The sequence below is a fragment of the Crocodylus siamensis genome, chromosome 5 (genome assembly GCF_052110815.1).
Source record: "Crocodylus siamensis isolate JL-2025a chromosome 5, ASM5211081v1, whole genome shotgun sequence".
Classification (NCBI taxonomy): Eukaryota; Metazoa; Chordata; order Crocodylia; family Crocodylidae; genus Crocodylus; species Crocodylus siamensis.
In genome coordinates this window covers 185,725,863-185,738,969 of record NC_143399.1, presented here as the reverse complement: position 1 = coordinate 185,738,969, position 13,107 = coordinate 185,725,863, and the positions used below count along the sequence as shown (strand labels likewise).

Sequence of the window (13,107 nt, the reverse complement as noted above, 5' to 3'; positions counted from 1 at the left end):
CCGGAGGACCGGGTGAGGGTGTAGGGGAGGAGGAGCCCTCAGAAGTCCCATGGACCCCCAGTCTCAATTTTGGACACTCTTGCACGCGCCGCACAAAAATCCAACTGAACCAGGAGCAACACCAAAGTCGAGGCAGGCGAGCGCAGCGGGCGCAGAGGAAGACCAGAGGAGAGGCTGGTGATAGGAAGAACAGACATCGGGACTAAAATCGCCAGGCGAGCGGTAAGCTCGTTCACATACCCCTGCATCTAACGATCTGGTGATCTGATCGTAAAAGGCCACCAGGTTGGTCTGACAGGACCTTCCACTGATGAACCCATGTTGGTTGCCCCTAAGCATGCAGTCTCCTGCTGGCCCCTCCTGGATGTGTGCCAGCATAATTTTCTCGAACAGCTTGCCTAGGATTGAGGTGGGACTAACCGGCCTATAGTTTCCCAGGTCCTCCTTCCTGCCTTTTTTGAAGATGGGGACCACGCTGGCTCTCTTCCAGTCCTCCGGTACCTCACCAGAGCACCACGAGTGCTCATAAAGTTGTGCCAGGGGACTTGCAATGACCTCAGCCAGTTCCTTTAGAACTCTAGGGTGGAGATCATCCAGGCCGGCTGACTTGAATACGTCCAACCCCTCCAGAAGCTCCCTAACTAAATCCTCGCTAACCCATGGTCCAGGTGTGCCTCCCCCAGGGCCCGCGGTGGGGCCCAGTAGGGAGGTGGCTGTTCTGGTCCCTACTTAGGAAGACGGAGGCAAAGGAATCGTTAAACATGTTAGCTTTGCCGTCTGGTGTGACGACCAAGTTTCCCATGTCGTCCTGCAAGGGCCCCACATTACCCGGGACCTTCCTTTTACCCCCTATGTATTTAAAAAAAGACTTCTTATTGTCCTTAAGTGCCATGAAATTGTGTATGTGTGTGTGTGTGTGTGTGTGTGTGTGTGCGCGTGTGTGTGCACGCGTGTGTGTGAGAAAGACAGAGTGTGTCCAACCCAATAGACTTTTACCTGTTGGGTCAGGAGGGATTGAGCCTGCCTGCACCAGTCCTGGCCAGCATGTGGGGGTGCTCCATGAGCTCTACGGAGGCTGCTGAACCTCCCTTTCCTCAGCCCCACCCCTCCCAGCTCTGGGGCTATCAGCAGGGAAGGGAGGAGGAGCAGGAGGGAGCAGCATGGCGCTAGTGGCTGGGCTTGGCTTGGCAGGAGGTGGAGCGGGGTGGAATAGAGGCCTCTTGCCTTGCAGTTCCTCCCTCAGCCACCCAGCTGGGGTACTGGGGGGAGCCAACCTGGGTCCACAAGGCAAGGGGGCTCTGTGTTGTTGTTCCCTCCACCCCCTTTTCCAGCTCCAGCCAGGCCAAGCCCAGCTGGCAGCTCCATGCTGCTCCCTACCCCTCCTGCTTCCTCCCCTGCTGACAGCCCTGCCCCTGTGTGAAAAATTAGCCGTGGTGAGAACACAAGTTCCCCAAGGATCTCTGCTTTAGAGTGCCTTCATCTACTTCATTTGAGAAGGGTTAATCATTCTTGAGATTGGCCATTTTAAATGCACTCTGCAGCCATGCATGTGTGTTATGTCAGGGCTGTAAAGTGCTTTCAGGGGCCTGGTCACATGAAAGCTGTAAGTTGAGTAAACACCCTCAGATGACATATACTACTAGCTAACAAGTTTGAATTTGATGTTCAGTGCTGTCAAAGAATGCATGGTTTAAATGAACAAATACAGATTTTTAAGCCAATGTTTAGATAGTCAATAACTTCACTAGAGATGAAGAGAGAATAAAAAAATAGTCAAGGAATGGAGCCTGAGGCGGTATGAGGATAATATACATGAGATCATGAGAGAACAGAACATCAGATGAACTGTGGGCAGGAGGAAGACCAGAAGGGAGGGGGAAAGCCTGAGATTCACACCAGTGCCAGGAGAAGACAGCTCTATGTGAATGGTGACTCCTTGTTAAGAGTCCACAGTCTGTCACAATAGTGGATTCAGAGGGTAGAAGGATGTGGTTTTTCCAGAAGTAAAGAAACAAGATGTGGCTTTGAGGCTGAAATGGATCCTGACGGTAGCCTCGGGGGGGGGGGGGGGAATCAATTGAGAATATCTAAGTGTTTTTTCTGTATTTTAGATTTTATCTAATTTTAACTTTTATGCGTAGGGCCCCCTAATAGTGGGCCCTGTGCATAAAACCTCTGCCTTGGAACTCTCAGGACGTTTAGCACCTTGTTCATTAGGTTAGCCACGCTGATTATACAACTTTGAAAAACGACAGCAAATTCCAAGTGCAGGAATGGAAAATCAATTTTTCAATATGTTAAATGACTTTTACAAAATGAAATGTTCTGATTGCAGCATTGCCAACCCCGTGCCCTATAATCAATTAGTCTGGCCTCAAGAATCATTATATTGGCTTTAAAATCATTAATTAAAGAGAATATAACCCAAATCTTGGATGTTTTTTTTGCTTTCTTGTCTGTTTTTTAGCTTTTATGTTTCAATTAATCCCTTTCCCAGTTTTTTTTTTCTCTGTGACCATTTGGACTAGAAAGTTATTTTTAAAATAAAAGCTGAAAGGTTTTATAATTTAAGTGAAGGCTCTAATAACTAAATAAATAATAGTAATAGCTATAACAAAATATCACAGAACCATGATGAAATTCAGACACTCAAGAACACCATTACTGATTTTAGAGTGATATGATAGCCACGTCAGTGATAAACAGTAAAGACACATATGTGTCTTCATTAGCTTCTACCTGTAAATTCCAGCTCAGAGAAGTGATAAAACATTCAAGACAATGCAAGCCCAGTCCCACAGTCCCTAACTCACAGAAGTCTCTGAGGGATTCCAAATGCAAAAGGTACAGAAACAAGTCCTCTGTTACGGGGAGACTACAATTATTACTCTCAATTGATTCCTTCCTTCCTTTTTTTGTGTTTTTCTGACAAGGTATTTAGCAGAATTCACAATTCATTGGAATCTGACAGGCCATGCTGTGACTTCTTCTGCTATGACCTTCTCAAATGATTTATAATACAAAGCCTTAAGCATCATATGGCAACTACAACTTGCAATAATTACCCGAATACACCGGGATGTGCTGATGCAATGTTTACAGAATGTTTTATATGAATAAGTTTGATATGAAAATATCATCACACAATTTATGAAGCCAAGCATGGTGTGAGCTCCTGGCTTGGGTAAACAGAGTGTTTTGTGTTGTTGACTTAATTTGGCAAGCATGAGGCAGGGTAGATATGCATCTTATGAACTGACTGAACCCAACATACACAAAGCACAAGTTTTCATGCACTCAAGTTCATTTCATCAGCACAAAAGGAGAGAATAAGAGAGAATCCTGTAGCTGTTCACTGCATTATTCACTCTTTATCAGTTTTGACTTTTAGCCTGCTGGATCCTCTCAGAAAGTGTGAATGTTAGGAAAAGAGAATAATGTAATTGAGGGGTTCACCATAAATTATAATCAGGGCTGTCCTCCTTCTAAGAGGTTGGGGGCTGCATCCCCTGCAGGCTGCACCAGCAAGCCACAGGCCCTCCGAGCCACAAGCCATGCATGTGTTCCCTGACACCACTGCACATGTTGCTGCCTACCCCCACCCGCACTGTGTACGTGGGTACCCTAACCTAAATTCCCTGAGTCATGGGCTCCCCCTGGGATAGGGGCAGGACGGGGAAGCTGGAGGAGGGAAAGGGAGCCCATAAACCCCTGGAGCAATGTGGGGAGATGCAGCTGGGTGGGAGTCCACAGGCTGATGGCCACCACTTGGACAGTCCTGAATCACATATTAGGCTACTAATATGCAACATTTAGTGTTGAAGAATGATTACTGGTATAGTGAAGCTTTTAAGCTAGTGTTCTGTAGAATGTAATGGACTAAAATTTAGCTCTGGGTAGCTGGGTCTCTCTTCAAAGTATCCCTTCCTTTTCTCTGTCCTTGGTGCCATCTGACCAGATGGTCATGCCCATCTCTGTGTGAACTTGGTAGACAATGATTCACCAACACTTACTCATTAGCTGTGATGAAAGGCTCTACCTTCTTCTAAGAAGGCAGATCAACAAAGCGTCCTCCACCTGTATGCTGTTAAAAAAAGTTGAAGCTTTGGGTCTATACCTAGTATTAACACAGGTCAAAACATTATGACACACCAATAGCTACGAGTGTGAAGGATGGCATGGGTGTATGCATCTAAATGAGTATGGTAGGTGGATGGCTTTGCTCAGGACTTTTATGCCCACTGCTGTCACTACAGTCAGTAACATTGTACATCAGGCATGTAATGATGCATGTGTAACTCTGCTAGGTCCAGAATGGGAAAAGCACTTAAGAATGTACTTAAATCAGACTGATTTCAACTAAGCTTAAAATATGTTCAAGTTAAGCACTGTGTTAACATGCCTTACCAAATAGGATAAGTAAATGCATATAGTTGAACTGGGGCCTCAGGAATCAGTGTAATAGCACAGAAGCCTCTCATGAGAGAAACTCTGTCCCAGTCGAGTCAGTTGCAAACCTGGGGCTGGGATTTTATCAGGTCTGCATGGGTATGAGTTTACGCGATTGATGGCATTGATATGTGCATTTATAAAACAGCCGCTAGGTTTCTAAGCCATGTTAAGTGTGTACATGGTGTGACACAATCACAGACATGGTCAACGTGGTTGGACACACACAAGGCTATTGTGTATGGACTCACTGAGTCTGAATGCTTTCAGGATCCCCTGGTTTGGACAGGCTCCAGGTATTATTTCTGTCCTCCTAGCTCAATTGTGGGGCTCAGGCTGTCTCCAATAGTCCTTCTTAGAAGGCAGTTCAGATGTTGTTAGCTCCAAGACCCCCAAGCACTGACTCTCTTCATCCTCCTCTCCCTCTGTCACAGCAGGTCATGGGCAGCCAGATCTGGGACCACTCAGGGACTGGGGTGCTGACCAAGGTCAGAAGGAACTAGCAGATTCCAGGGACAAGGTGGGTCAGAAGCCAGAAAGACAACCCGAGAGGACAAATCAGGTCTAGGAAAAGGCCAATTCAGGAAGCCAGGGTTTTGGGCAGTCAGAGAGCAAGCTGGGTCAAGAAGCTAGAAGATCAAGCAGAGGACCGAGTCAGAACATAAGCTGGAGGGAACAGCAAGGCAGTCTGGAATCAGGTTAAGCCCTGTTACGCAGGCACGTCCTGTTCCAGGGAGGAGATTTATAAGGTGGGCTGGAGTGTCAGCTGAACTCAGCCAGCCACTCCAGGGCTAGTGAGTAGATGGAGAACTAGGCCCTGCTGAAGGTGTCAGGACAGCCTTGAAAAGCCTGGGTTACCAGCTGTAGGGTGGCAGGCTGGGATGAGCAGCCTGAAAGGTCCAAGATTTGAGGCTGTGGTCTGACACACTCCCCCAAAAATCAAACCCCAGTTCCTTAGTAGCTTAAACATATTCTCCTCACATCTCCACTTGTGTGATCACTCTGGTTTCCCATTGCATGATCATTGAAGCAAACAAAGTACAGACTTCGGGGAGAGATTTCTAAACAAAACAAAAGTTACAGATTTGGACAAAATATGCCATTCTCTGCCTCAGTTTCTTTACCCCTCAAGCACTCTTTAGGATTTGGTTAGTGTCTTTTCAGGAATGCAATGGTTGGTGTCCTTTCAGGGGTTTCCTGTACTTTTCTCTTTCAACTCGGATTTCTATTCTGGGTCATTAAGGCTAGGGACAGACGTTCAAAAAGCCTGAGCCTGAATTGATTCAATCTTTGCAGGTTAGTTTATCCTGACTAAGCTAAATTAGTTTGTAACCAGACAGACATCCCAGAAATGCAGGCACATGCCTGCTATGGCTGAGGCTAGAAGCCGGGGTGGTGCTAGAGCAGCCGTCCCTTCCCTTTTACAGAGCTGAGCTGAGGGGGGGCATGACCAGGCAGGATACTATGATTAGGGAGGGGTTCCCCACAGCAGCCCAGCAGGGAATGTTTATCACCCCTAACTCAGTGTTCAAGAGCCCATTAAGAAAACAGAGGGACATTACCAGCTACCTGTTGATTCTGCCTTTGTCCTGTGTGCCACAGCTCAGCGGTAGCTGCCAGCATGTGGTCTGCTAGCTAATGCCGAGAGGTGTCTGTGAGGGATGGGGGAATGCCTGCATAGCAGAGTGTGGGGAGGGGAGAGGGAGAAGCAGAAGCCAGGCAGATGCCTGCACAGACTGCTGGAGTTGCAGCCAGGGAGCAGAGGGGAGGGGCCAGCTCTGCTGTGAAGCAGAGAGCCCCACCCAGCCAGAGAGCATGCTGGGGGAGTCTCATTTAATTTAAACCAGCAAGGGGTCTGGGACAGACATGCATAAACTGGTTTGAGCCAAATCACTTAAGTCTGATACTACATTCAACCAGGTTTCTCTCAAACTGGTTTCAGCCATTTTCACACTGGTTTATGTGTAATGTCTATCCCTAGCCTAAGTCTCCTCTCACTATTGTCCCAAATTCCCTTTTTTATGTGCGCAACTTTCCTGGTCCCTAAGTTTTTAAAAGCCAGCGCTAACAACCTGGTTCTTTGTTCCTATGTATGATGTTTTTCTACTCTCCATTCCTCTGCAGGCAAGCTGTGGGGAATTGGTCTGACCTATGTTGCAGCCAGTCCATTGTTCCTCTACAGTACAGCAAAGCTTATGGCCCTCAACAACTGTCCCAGTTGGAGGCAGACACCCAGGCGCCAGTCTCCTTGTCTTACCACAAGACGTATGAGACAAGAAGACTGTAAAGACAACCATAAGGGTATAAACACACAGGGAGCTTGTAATATCAACCAGAATTCATAAGCTGTATGTAGACAGATTCCTTAAACCATCACAGACATACCTTAAATGCAGTCAGCATGTGAAGCAAGAAAATTCTCTCACAGTTGGTAGCTGCTGGTGATGGAGTGGATAGGCATTAACTCCGCTGCAACAATGAGAGAAGCCAAAGAAGATTAGAATTTACGTGTCTCTTTTCTAATGGTTTCCTGTAATTTCACAGCACCATTACTCAATATCATATGCTACTGCAGAATGATTTAACATCTATGAGCATGGTTCTATGAAGCGCTGACTGCCCATTGCAGACTGATGGGATTGAGGGGATTCAGCAATTTCCAGGAGACATTCACCACCTGACAGAATCATGGCATGATGTATTTCTTGTTTATCATGATTTAAAAGAAAAGACCAGATGCACTGGGACCAGGGTAGCATTATTCTAGTCTGAACTCAGTGCATGGGGATATCTGTGCCTAAACTACAGTACAGCCCCATATACCAGTCCTTTCCACCATGAACTATACAGAGTTTTCCCGTGCCTTTAAGGAATTGCCCATTCTTGAAGAGATCACTGCTGTCATTGATGCTAGCCTAGCACAGTCCTACAATACAACCCTGGTTATTAAAATACCTTTGGGAAACACCTGCTGAAAAGCCACTTGGTAGCTGCAATTTTTTGGATAGCAAAAGTCACAGCCTCTGGTGAAGAATTCTACATGACACCCAGTGTAAAAACCCCAGACTGCATAGTCCAGATCTTAAATACACCAAAGCTTAAAAGAGAACAGTTTGTTGTACAATACCAATACTTGCAAGTTATTGCATCAAACTTAAGAGTAAAGATATCATATAGTATTAATTAAAGCTTAAAAGGGAACAACAGCACACAGTACCAAATTACAATACCGTATCATAGAGTAGATGTACTATCTGAAATAAAGCTTAAGAAGAAAATGGGTTGTTCTGCCATACCAATAGTTATATATCAGTAAAATACATGATGCTGTCTGGATAATCCAGGGTTTGGATAATGGAAGTTTTGATAAGCAATGGTGTACAGTGCTGTCCTTTTGCTCATAGGACTACGTGGTACTTGGCCCTTGCATGGAGGCCTCGGTTGTGTTGGTGGGAAAGGCAGGGGGAAGAATGGCTTCTTGCAGCATTATATCCCTATTTGACCATAATGCGTATTATACATAAGAAGCATATATAGAAATATCTCTAACTTTATATAGTGGGTAATTCTCCCCTTTCTTCAAAGCATAGGAATTTTCATGAAGTGAGTGTACATCTGGGATCCGATCAGTTCAAGATTACTATAAAAAAGGTTATTTATAACTCTGCATTGACATTTGTTTATTGTAAGATGATATCACCATACCAGACGGTTACTTTAACTCAGAATTTCCTACTTTTATTGTGCTATGATCCAGGATATGGCCACAGAACAAACCCCTTACAGAGGGTTGCATAAAGGATAATGAGTACCATAGTACACTTTAGCCTCATATATACTTTTTAGCTGGCCTCAAATCCTTTTGATCTGTTGGGTGCAGCTGCAAGCAACAGAAAATAATGGACCTCAAATAACACATTTGCTTGTAGTCAGATTTTTCCTAATTTCCCCAATGTATGCATTCCCTTCTTCCCCTCTCTTAATAAATCCCAATGCTGAAACATATGTTGCCCTGTGAATTGCCTTACAGTATTTTATTTCCCACCATTGCCACTGGTTCACATTTTGTTCTTAAGAGGCAAACACTTAAAAATCCTAACTCTTTTGTCTTCTCTTTCATCTTGGACTCTTTTTGCAATTGGCCAAATCATGCTAAAAGCTGCCCTACATCATACGACACTGACCAGTTTTTAAAGCAACTGGAAAGCTTTTGTTTCTGCACACAAGAAGTGCTATTAGCTACCATATTCTCATGCATGTAACCTGCCCCAGAATATAGCATACAACATCTTCTGGAAAAGGTTGCATGAAGAAAATAAGATCTTAAATAAGGATCTGAGCAGCACCAGCTACGGAGGTGAGCCTGCTGACAGTCCCATGTGCTGGATGGAGTCTGTGGACTGACCCCACACACCAGCCTGACTGTGTCTGGGGCTGCATGAGAGGTCTCATCTAGCCTGGCATGTGTGGCATCGTGGCCCAATTCAGTGTGCAGGTCTAGGGCCACAGCCTGGGCCTGATCTGGCATAATAAATCCAGGACACTGCCTGACTGGAACCAGTGCCATAGGTCTGGGGCTGCAGCTCAGGCCCAATCCAATGCTGCATGTCTGGGGCTGTGGCACCTCTGAAATAGCAGGGTCGAGACCATGTATGGGGTCAGATGCTGTGTGCTGAGTCTGGGGCTGTATGCCAGCTCCAGGGCCATGTGCCACATCTGATCCTATGCACTGGCTCTGGGACTGCATGCCGAGTCCAATGCCGTTCACTGAGTCCAGGACCACATGATGGGGCAGAGCCACCCGCTGGCTCTGAGGCCACATGCCAGATCAGACCCTGCAAGCTGGCTCTGGGCCACATGCCAGATCTGACTGCAAACTGACACCATGCTCTGGCCTGATCCAGCATGAAGGGACCCCCTGGCTTTGCAGATCTGTTTTCTCACATACAATACACAATCCAGTTTTCACCAAAGGATTTTGGGGCAGGGGGTAACAGTGTGAGTTATATGCAAGAAAATCTATTAATATATTGAACTGTTATTAAAGCAACTGTATTTTGAAAATGTCATCTGAAAACTGGCTCCATTTTACTTCTTAAACTCAAACCCTAAGATACATGCAGAAAACCTTAAGGTCCAAGCTCCATCCATGGAGGTGCAGGATTGTTACTTAAACTGTGGTTGTACTTCCTGACATCTAGTTTGTTAACCCTGTAGTAAGGTTCACCACCTTCTGTACTGGAAGCCAAAAAAATAGTTGTAGCAGCAGTTAGACCTTCAGTTTCACAGGGTTTGGGATAGCTGCTGGCTGGCTTGGCTTTGCAGGCCAGAGATTATATTGGATCCATGCAAGCACACTGGGAGCATGGCTTACGGAATATTTGCTGAACCTGCGATTCTGAGCTTTACCTCCCTTGCCCTCCTGCCTGGACCTATTCTCTGCCTACTCAGACAGGAAGGTGGCCGATGCTCCCTTCCTTACATAAAGCCACAAAATCTGATCTCTCCTGTAACCCCTGACTTTTGAAAGAGAGAGAAAATGACAAATGTAGGCCATCTGATGAAGTGAGCTTCAGCCCAAGAAAGCTTGTGTTCTTTTTAGTTACTCTAGAAAGGTGAACATCTATTCTGCCTTCAAACTAAGGTCAGTCAGAGCACAACATTGTCTTCAGCATTAAGACTCTGAACTGGGAATGAGGAGATTTAGGCTTAATAACCAACTCTGCCATAATTTCTCATGGATCTTGTGCCAATCTGAACCCCAGTTCCCATTTGGTAAAGGGAGAAAAATAATATTTCCTTTTCTCCTCCCTTCATTTGTCATTTTAGGATATAAACTCTTTGGAGGGAAGGGTGCTCTGTTATAACAGGACCTAGTCAGGTCTCCAGTTTCTAGCCTCATTTGGAAATACTACAAACAATGAATAAATAAAAGCTGCCAGACAAGAAAGAATGCAGCATGGAGGATAAGAAAAGGATAGAGTGAATAAACAAAGCATAGACAAAAAATTGAAGTAATAATAGTATCAGTTACAGGCACATAGACCCACAGGGCATTTATACATGTGTTCTGGGAGCTGGGGACAGGGTGGTGGCACTTCAGAGTGGATCCGAGAACTGCTCTAATTAAAGCTCCAGGAATGTCACATGTATCAGTGTCTCCATACTGAAAAATGGTGACAGGGGCACTTTAACTAAAGCTCGTTGAATGAGCTTTAGTTAGAGTACCCCCACTGCCATTTTTCAGCATGGGGACACTGATGCATGTGATGCTGAAGTGCGATAATTACCACGCTCCAGCAGACTTGATTAATTGAGTATGCTCCAACGTGCTGTAATTACAGCACGTCAGAGCAGCCTCAATGCATGTGTGTAGGCGACCACATTATCAGGATTCCTGGGGCTTAAACCTGGGTTCCTCAGGTTCATGAGCAGGGGGCTGGGCTGCAGCACCACCAAGCAGCTCTCTGGGTCCTGGACCCTCCCATGAGGTTTCTAATGGGGAGATCATCTGATCCAGAAGAACCAATGGGAGCCACAAGGTCCCGATGGGAGGGCTATAAAACCCTGCAGGGCCTTGTCTCTGCAACAACACCTCCAATATCTCTGTAGTGGATGTCTGTGCCTGACTCTAGTACTCCCTCCTCTGCCTTGGACCCATCTGCCTAGCCTGTGCCTTGCTTCTGTCTCATCTCTGCCTCTGACCTTCCTGCCCTGCCTCCAGCCTTGAACCCCTGTACCTCACTCCTGCCTATCTCAGCCTGCATGTTGGATTCATCAGCTCCTGACTGCTGGGCTGGCCTCAGTTGTAGACTGCTTGATCAAACTTAGATTAACACCTGACACTGGGACCCTTGGCTTGGCTTTTGAACGTACGATACTGTAAACCCTTGGTTTCTGAGCTCTGACCCCTTACACATGGGTCATACCCTTGACATACCTCCTGTGCCCTATACACACCAAATTCCTGACTTTCAAAGTTGGGGGAAACTGTACACACATAACAGAGGATATAACTTGCTCACTATTCTTCACAAAAATTAAAGGAAAAAAGAAGTGTGCATTTAAAAAAAAAAGTAAACTTCTTCCTTGGTTTCATATAAAGATTTAGGAATTAATAGTTTCATATAAAGACTCAGGAAAGCCATCTGACATCTATCCTAAGCCATCTGACATCTAGCCCCCAGTAGGGCTCCTCCTGCTGGAATTCAGGGGTGGACCCCACTCCTGCTCATCCTCTCCCTAATTACCCAGGCCTCCCAGGAGCCTGGTGGGCTGGATGATACAGCTCCACAGGCTAGGTCCAGCTCACAGGCCATGCTAACAAGTACCCTTTCTCTGACTAATCCTGTTGGCTGGCTTCAAATGTGGCAGGATTTGGCTCCAAGTATTTGTTTCTTAGTAATCCATTTAAACAGTAGAGAAGATGGATGGTCTTGTTGTAGTGTTATCCAGGTTTACATCTAACTTGCATGGTGAAAGAGCTCATCTTGAGATATGAAAAAAAAATCTATTTTCTGTTTGAGTTCATTTATACAAAGTTTTAATTTTAATCAGGCCCAGAAGCAGGAAAATGGAAACACTCTGAGCAGGATAGTCTCAATAGTTCCTAAGCAGCCAGCAAGTACTGGAAACTTGGCAAGCAAACCAAGAACCCCCAACCTGAAATGATGACTGCAGAGGTTGGGATAAGTCAGGGTTAGTTTCAGAAAAGCATTCCAACTTTTGGTTGCTTATTCAAGTAGATATTTCAAATCTTAGGAGGCTTGGAAATCACTAAATACAACTCAGCCTTTAAATTAACCACACTGGATAGGAAAGAATAAAGATATTTAGTCAATCAAGTACTTAAAATATTGCCAACATTCTAACAAAAGACATGCAGCAGCATTTATACAGCAGGAGCAGTAAGAGCAGATTGAATCACTTAGTTCTTACCTCTAGTTCTGTTTGCTTTGACTTTCCTCCCCTTTTTTGACATTACTGGCAATATCTGTCATAAAGGGAGATTATGATATCAAATAGCAAACCTCACACACTTCAGACTCACTCATCAGCGACTTTTTAACTGATCATAAGTATTATAAAAATGTATTGCCTCAGCAGAACATCTGCATTCACTTTAGTCTTAAGGGTAAAATAAGAAAGGTGCAAAATAATCTGCTATGTTTATAAAAAAAAAAATTACAAGGTTACGTAGATGGCAACAAGCAAAAGAACAGGAATATTTTTGTCATCTGCAGTTATTGGATTAGAAAATGGACAGTCTGTCCTAGCAACCTGAGAGTCCTATGGGGGAAGTCATTGCCAATAACATAGCCTTTGCCTGTGAAGAATCTATTCTGTGCATCTGTGTGGAATAATTGCAAGCCTAATTTAAAAAACAAAATGATCATCCCTGCAGTAAGTTTAACAGCAGATATGACCCTTGAATTTCTGATAGGCACAGATTGAATGTAGCATTTCAAAGAGGATATGATGTTCTGTCCCCTTGAGTAATACTCTTGAGTTCCATTTGGAGAGAAGCGTTTCCATATTTTGTAGCCAATCTGTGCCCAGGGAGAATTCAAAGGGAAATATTGAAGGAAAATGGTTCACTGCTTTGTCTGCTATTCAGTGACTATCAGAAAAAGCATCCCAAAGTCTACCTCATTTACT

The 13,107-nt window shown here is 45.0% G+C and overlaps 1 long non-coding RNA gene across 1 annotated transcript in view; it reads right to left on the bottom strand.

Moving 5' to 3' along the window:
- Positions 1-13,107, bottom strand: part of LOC149865038 (uncharacterized) — a 58,510-nt gene that overhangs the window by 30,951 nt on the left and 14,452 nt on the right. Inside the window, exon 2 of the long non-coding RNA XR_016442358.1 lies at positions 6,835-6,918. This is a non-coding gene — a long non-coding RNA (uncharacterized LOC149865038). The remainder of the gene's footprint in view (positions 1-6,834; positions 6,919-13,107) is intronic.